Consider the following 6,846-nt stretch of genomic DNA (forward strand, 5'->3'; position numbering starts at 1 on the left):
AGGGCTACCAACAAAGAAAGCCAAGACCCAGATTTGGAATTTTAGCCTCCAGAACTGTGAGAAAAATAAATTTCTGTTCTTTAAACCCACCCACTGGTGCTATTTCTGTTCCAGCAGCACTGAGAAATGAAAACAGCAACAATAATCTGGGACCAACAGGTCCTGTCCTTACAGGAGGAAAACTGTCTCCCATATAAGCACTCACAGAGAAGGTCTTTTGGGGTAGAAAAATTCTATAATTTGGCACAGTAATCTCATAAGCACCTGAAAGTTGAAATGTTTGCATTGAAAATGATGCCATTTACAGACCTGATTATTTCCAAGCAAGTTTAGCATCTTAACATTCACATGACATTTTAGTAATTCACAGAAATTTTCTAATCGACCTTAATTTCAGATAGGGTCACTGTGAGTCAGAACTTGATGGCACTTAACAACATACGTAAGTGCTTGCTGTTGTTATATGCCGTCGAGTCAACACATAAACGCTAGTAAACATTTTAGAAGATGAAACACCAGACTTTACAATCTTTACTCCACTATTTCTCAAAATACACCTACTCCTCAGTTACTGTTTCATTATCCAATATCTTGCATTTACGACAACGGTAAAATATCTATTATCCGACTATTTTGTGCATTAACAACACACGGTCTGGCAGTAACGAATGCTGAGGTGTGAGGTTAAGAGTAATGCTGGCTGCGATGGTTAACGATTATGTATCAACTTGTCTGGGCCATGATTTTCAGTGGTTAGGAACTTAGGTAATGATGTAATGTGACATTTAAGTAATGATGTAATTTAATACTTATGTAATAATGTAGTCATCCTCCATTTTTGTATGATTTCTATTTTCATATAAGGACCTGGTCTTTGGAACCTAACCATGTTGATAAGTGAGGAGTGGGTGTATTGGCAAAATGTTAATAATTATTCAATCTAACTGATAAGCAAATATAAGGGTGTATTATTGGGTTCAATCTACTTTTCCATATGCTTCAAATTTTTCATGCATATATACTCTACTTTATTACTATTGGTTTACGTTTCTCACTCCATAACACCATCTTGGATGACAGGATCAAGCAGTCTTACCCATTTTACCATGGAAAATATGAAAACAATACCACATGAAAATAAAGGGGGGGGGCACAAATGAAAACTTTAAGAATATCTTTAACGGTGTTTTAAAAGATAAGATTTATTCTTTTTATTTCTAATTGACATTTTTACACCTTTATTGAGGTATAGTTCACATACCATGAAATCTACTCAAAATGTACAGCTTAGTGGTTGTTAGTATAGGCATAGGCTTGTGCAACTATTGCCACAATCTAATTTTAGAATATTTTCAACATCTCCAAAAGAAGCCTCATACCTATTAGCAGTCATTCCCCATTATTCTCCCCAAAGTGTCTAGCAACCACTAATCTCCTTTCTGTCTCATTGGATTTGCCTATGCTGAATATTTCACAGAAACAGAACCACATAATACATGATCTTTTGTGACTGCCGGGAGCTCTGGTGGCATAGAGCCTAAGGCATTTGACTGCTAACCAGAAGGCTGGGAGTTCAAACCCACCAGCCACTCCTGGGAAGGAAGATGGGGCAATCTACTTCTGTAGTGACACTGCCTTGGAAACCCAAGGAGGGGTGAGTTGTTTTTGTTTTGTTTTGTTTTTGTTTTGTGACTGCCTTCTTTCCCTCGGAATATTTTCAGTGCTCACCCATTGCTGGATCATGGGTGCGTCATGGGGAGTATCTTCCCTTTTTATGGCCAAATAATATCTCAATGTATGGATATATCACATTTTATTTATTCATTCATCAGATGCTGAACAAATGAAGCTTTGGTTTTTTATTTTTTTTTTAACTTTCTGGCTATTATGAATAATATTGCTATGAATACTCATGTACAAGCTTCTGTGTAGACATATGTTTTCATTTCTCTTGAGTATACAACTAGGAGTAGAATAAGTGGGCCACATGGTAACTCTATGTTCAAGTTTTCCATGGAACTGCCAAACCGTTTTTCAAAATGGCTGCACCATTTGACATTCCCAACAGCAACATATGAGGGTTCCAACTTCTCCACATCCTGACCAACACTTGTAATTTCCAGATTTTTTTAACTGAAGCCATTCTAATGGATGGGAAGTAGTTCCTCATTGTGGAGCATTTCCCTAATGATTAATGGGAGTACCGGAATGACATAAATAGTTAACATGCTAAGCTGGTAACCAAAAGGATGGTGGTTTGAGTCCCCTCAGAGGCTCTTGAAATAAAGGCCTGGCCATCTGCTTCTGAAAATTCAGCCATCGAAAACCCTGTGGAGTAAAGTTCTACTATGACAGGCATGGAATCACCATGATTCAGATCAACTTGACAACAACTGGTTTGGTTTTGGTTTCTAGGATTAATAACGCTTCACACCTTGCCACATGCTTACCGGCCATCTGTGCATCTTCTGTGAAGAAGTGTTTATCCAAATCCTTTGTTCATTTTTTAATTGAATTGTCTTTATTATTGAGTTATAACAGTTCTTTATATATTCTGGATACAATTCCCTTATCAGAATATTACTTGAAAATATTTTCTTCCATTCCGTGGTTTTCTTTTCACTTTCTTGTCTGTGTCCTTTGAGGTACAAAAGTTTTTAACTTTGATGAGGTACAATTTATTTTTTCTTTTCTTGCTTGCGTTTCTTGTGTCATATCTAAGAACTCACTGCCTAACCTAAGATCACAAAGATTTACTCCTATTTTTGCTTTTAATAGTTTTATAGCTTTAGCACTAACATTTAGGTCTTTGATTCATTTGGGGCTAATTTTTGTGTGTGATGAGGTAGAGTTCCAAATTAATTGTTTTGTATGTCAATATCCAGTTTTCCTATTACCATGTGTTGAAAGACCATTCTTTTCCCATTGAAAGGGGAAAGAACCAGCACCCTTCTCAAAAATCGATTATAAATGTGTTTATTTCTAGACTTTCAATTCCATTGATCTATATGTTATCATTATACCAGTACCATACTACCTTGATTACTATTGGTTTTGGTTTTTGGGGTATTTTTTATTTTTGCAGTGTTCCCTCCCTTTCCCTCCCACACCTGGAATCACAAAGACAGTTTCCTAAAAATATGGAATGCTTCACAAATTTGCATGTCATCCTTGCACAGGGGTCACACTAATCTTCTTGGTATCGTTCCAATTTTAGTATACATGCTGCCAAAGTGAGCACATGACAACTATAGTTTTGTAATAGGTTTTAAAATTGGAAGTAGGAGCCCTGTAACTTCATTCTTCTTTTTCAAGGCTGTTTTGGCTATTCTTGGTCCCTTGCAGTTCCATGTGAATTTTAGAATAAACTTGTCAATATCTTGGGGGGAAAAAAAAAAAAGCAGCTGTAATTGTGTTTACTCTGTAGATCAACTGGAAGAGTAGCGTCATCTTAACAATGTTAGGTCTTCTGATCTATGGCCATAGGTTGTTAAGATCAGACTTATTCCTATTTTTAAACTACATTCCTTAAACAGCCTGCCTGCTAAAACAAAATGATCAAGTAAAATAACTTTCAACCCAAAGAACTTAATCCATTCCAGCTTTACTTGATGCTACAGAGTTCAATCACAAAAGAAAGAAAAGTGGCTGAGTCCATATTTCAATATTATTTTATTAAAGTTTGTTTGTCCTTGAAATCTTCTCTTCTCACCTTCATCTGCTTCTTTTTCCTACTTATATGGCCAATTCTTTTCCTATATGTGACTTTTTTTTAATCAAGTCTGTAATTCCTTTCCTCTTCTCATCATCAAACATGATTTTTCTTGTGCCTCCAATCTTCTGAAAGCAAGCACTAATGCACAGTTTGACAAAATAAGTATCAATATTAATTTGAATTTCTTTTAGGATTACTGACGTTAGAAAACAATAATATTCTTAGTAACTTTTACCTTCATCAAAGCGGTATCTTTTATGCAGTCCTTCAAGAGCAAAAAAAAAAAATCATATCAAATTTTTCCTACCATCTTCTATACTAAGTTCACAGGTTAAAATACTAATATGGCAATTTTGCGTAGTGCCTAAGGCACTTGACTGCTAACCATGAGGCTGGTGGTTCAAACCCACCAGCCACCCCTCGAAAGGAAAGTTGGGCAATCTACTTCCGTAGTGATACTGCCTCAGAAACCCAAGGAGGGGTCGCTATGAGTCAGGTCCGACTTGACGGCAAATAACAACAACAACAACATGGCAAACTTAACCAGTGACAGCACAGAGATGCAAAGTACATAACCATGGAATTGGAAAAACATATACAATAATGGTGCTATGTCACACTCACAGCTAACCTCAAAACAAAAATCACAAGCAAAGCCACAACACTGTCAGGTTTGCTGTGTTAGTTAGACCACCTGCTTAGCAATCTTGCTCTTTATCCGCAACCCGTCCTTGGGTTTCCAAAGCGGTATCTCTATGGAAGTAGATTCCCCAATCTCCTTCCAAGGAGTGGCTGGTGAGTTGAACCACCAGCCTTCTAGTTAGCAGTCAAATTCCTTAGGCACTACGCCACCAGAGCTCCCACATTATCGTTATAAATCATCAATTATTTGTCAAGTAAAATCTCAACCTTTCAGATTACTATAACTAGCTTTATGCTATTCAACATTTAATATAATTTAATATAATGCATGGTCTTCATATTGTGCTGTCCCCTTTCCTAGAAGTAGTACCAAACCCAAACCAAACCCACTGCTGTCAAGTCGATTTTGAGTCATAGTGACCCCATAGGACAGAGTAGAACTACTCCACAGAATTTGTAGGGCTATAAATCTTTACAGAAGCAGACTGCAAACATCTTTCTCCCCTGGAATGGCTTACAGGTTCAAATCATTGATCTTTCATTTAGCAGTCAAGTGCTTAACCAGTGCCCCAACAGGGTTCCTTAAAAGCAGTACACCCATAAGGAAACAAAGAGGTTTTGGTAGCGGTCACAGAGAAGCCCATTAGAGACACACTAAGCCACCTACAAAAGGAGCTCTGGTGGCACAGTAGTTAAGAGCATTTGGCTGCTAACCAAAAGATTGGTGGTTCAAACCCACCAGCCACTCTGCTGGAGAAAGATGAGGCAGTGTACTTTGGTAAAGGTTTACAGCCTTGGAAACCTTGTCGGGCAGTTCTACTCTGCCCTACAGGGTCTCTATGAGTCAGAATGGACTCGATGGATTTTTTTTGTTTTTATGCCATCAACCTCTCCCCTTTTTCTGTTCTATTCTCTAATCGTTGTTGTCATTTCAATTTTCCCAATACTACTTCTGGTCTCAGTAAGAGACTAGTCTCTGGTCTCTAGGAAAAAGAAAATAAAACCAAACCAAATTAGCTGCCATTGAGTCGATCTCGAACCATGGTAATCTCTCTGTTTTGGAGCAGAATCATGCTGCAGAGGGTTTTCAAGGCTGGGACCTCGGACGGGCCTTTCTTCAAAGGGGCCTCTAGATGAGTTTGAACTATCAACCTTTCAGTTAAAGGCCAAGTGCTTAACTGTTTATGCTACCCTGGGACTCCTGAACTACCACAGATGATGTCTACTTAATATTGTAATACAAGGCTAGTTTTTTTTACCACTAAAAATCACTAGTATTTTCTTGCTGTTGAGAAAGGAAAAACAGTAATAATGTCCTTCTATTCTTCACTGGAGTCCCTGAGCGATAGCACTGAAAACGCTATGGAGTGTAGTTTTACTCTGAAATACATGGGGCTGCCAAAAAAAATTTAACTTGACTCCATTGGGCCTTTATACAAATTTAGTTCATAGAAAATAGAGGAACAAGTTACAGGACACCTACCAGTGAAATCCAGAAGGTGGAGCATTCCCACTCACAGTGACCCCGTGTGACAGAGCAGAACTGCCCCCTGAGATTCCCTGGCTGGAATCTTCACTGAAACAGATCACTAGGTCTTTCTCCTGCAGAACCGCTGAGTGGGTTCTAACAGCCAACCTTTCAGTTAGCAGCTGAGCACTTAACTGCTGCATCACCAGGGCTCCTTGGTTTTTGGTTTCAGGGACACTAATTAAGATATGGTCCTAGATTATATATTGATTTAGACACAACAACTTTAAAAGACACTTTGAGGTCAATTGGATAAATCTGAATATTCTCTGGGTATTTAACAAGAGGAAAATTTACTGAAATGTTAAGTGGGAAAATCACCAACTGAAAAAAAAAAAAGTAGGTTTCAAAACAATACCTACATATGTTCACCACACAATCCCGCAATCCCACTCTTAGGTATTGCGGTGTAGCAAATTACCTGGTGTGGCTTTTCTAGCCATAAGTCCGTAAACTCTGAATTAGCCATGAGCAGCTGAGTAGCTCCTAATTGTTAAAGTTATCCCCCTGGGGTATTTCTGTTGCATATAGCACCAAATAATTTTCTGGAGGTTCACTCTCTCTCAGGTGTATAGAATTCTGATGTTAGGATTGGTTAGTTTCGCCACTCTGCCAGGCTCAAAAAGGAGCCCTTCTAGAGGAAGAAGTCTCTCTGACTGCCGGCTGAGAAAGACATGCTACTGAGAGACACATACTCCTGAGAGACACATGCTGCTGAGAAAGAGACACCGAGAGACATGCATTGCTGAGAAAGAGACACGCACTGCTGGGAGAGAGACTGTTGGCTGAGAGAAGGGAAGCTGAGAGAGGCTGAGCATTGTTCCTGAATTGAAGTGTAGCCTGGTGCTTCCTTAATAAGCCCCATAATCTGTGAGTTCTGTGTGGCCAATGCAGCAAATTACTGAACCCAGCAGAAAGGTGGTGGGTGCTGCGGAAGGAACGGTTGGTGTCAGGGTTGATA

At 38.7% G+C, this 6,846-nt stretch overlaps 1 non-coding gene across 1 annotated transcript; it reads right to left on the bottom strand.

The window, feature by feature from the left end:
* Positions 1-3,134: 3,134 nt before the first annotated feature.
* LOC122150679 lies at positions 3,135-3,241 on the bottom strand. The gene has a single exon (XR_006163796.1). It is a non-coding gene; the product is annotated as a U6 spliceosomal RNA (small nuclear RNA).
* Between the last annotated feature and the right edge of the window lie 3,605 nt (positions 3,242-6,846).

Source organism: Orycteropus afer, unplaced genomic scaffold, assembly GCF_000298275.1.
Source record: "Orycteropus afer afer isolate SDZICR_OR568_19922 unplaced genomic scaffold, OryAfe1.0 scaffold00197, whole genome shotgun sequence".
Lineage (NCBI taxonomy): Eukaryota > Metazoa > Chordata > Mammalia > Tubulidentata > Orycteropodidae > Orycteropus > Orycteropus afer.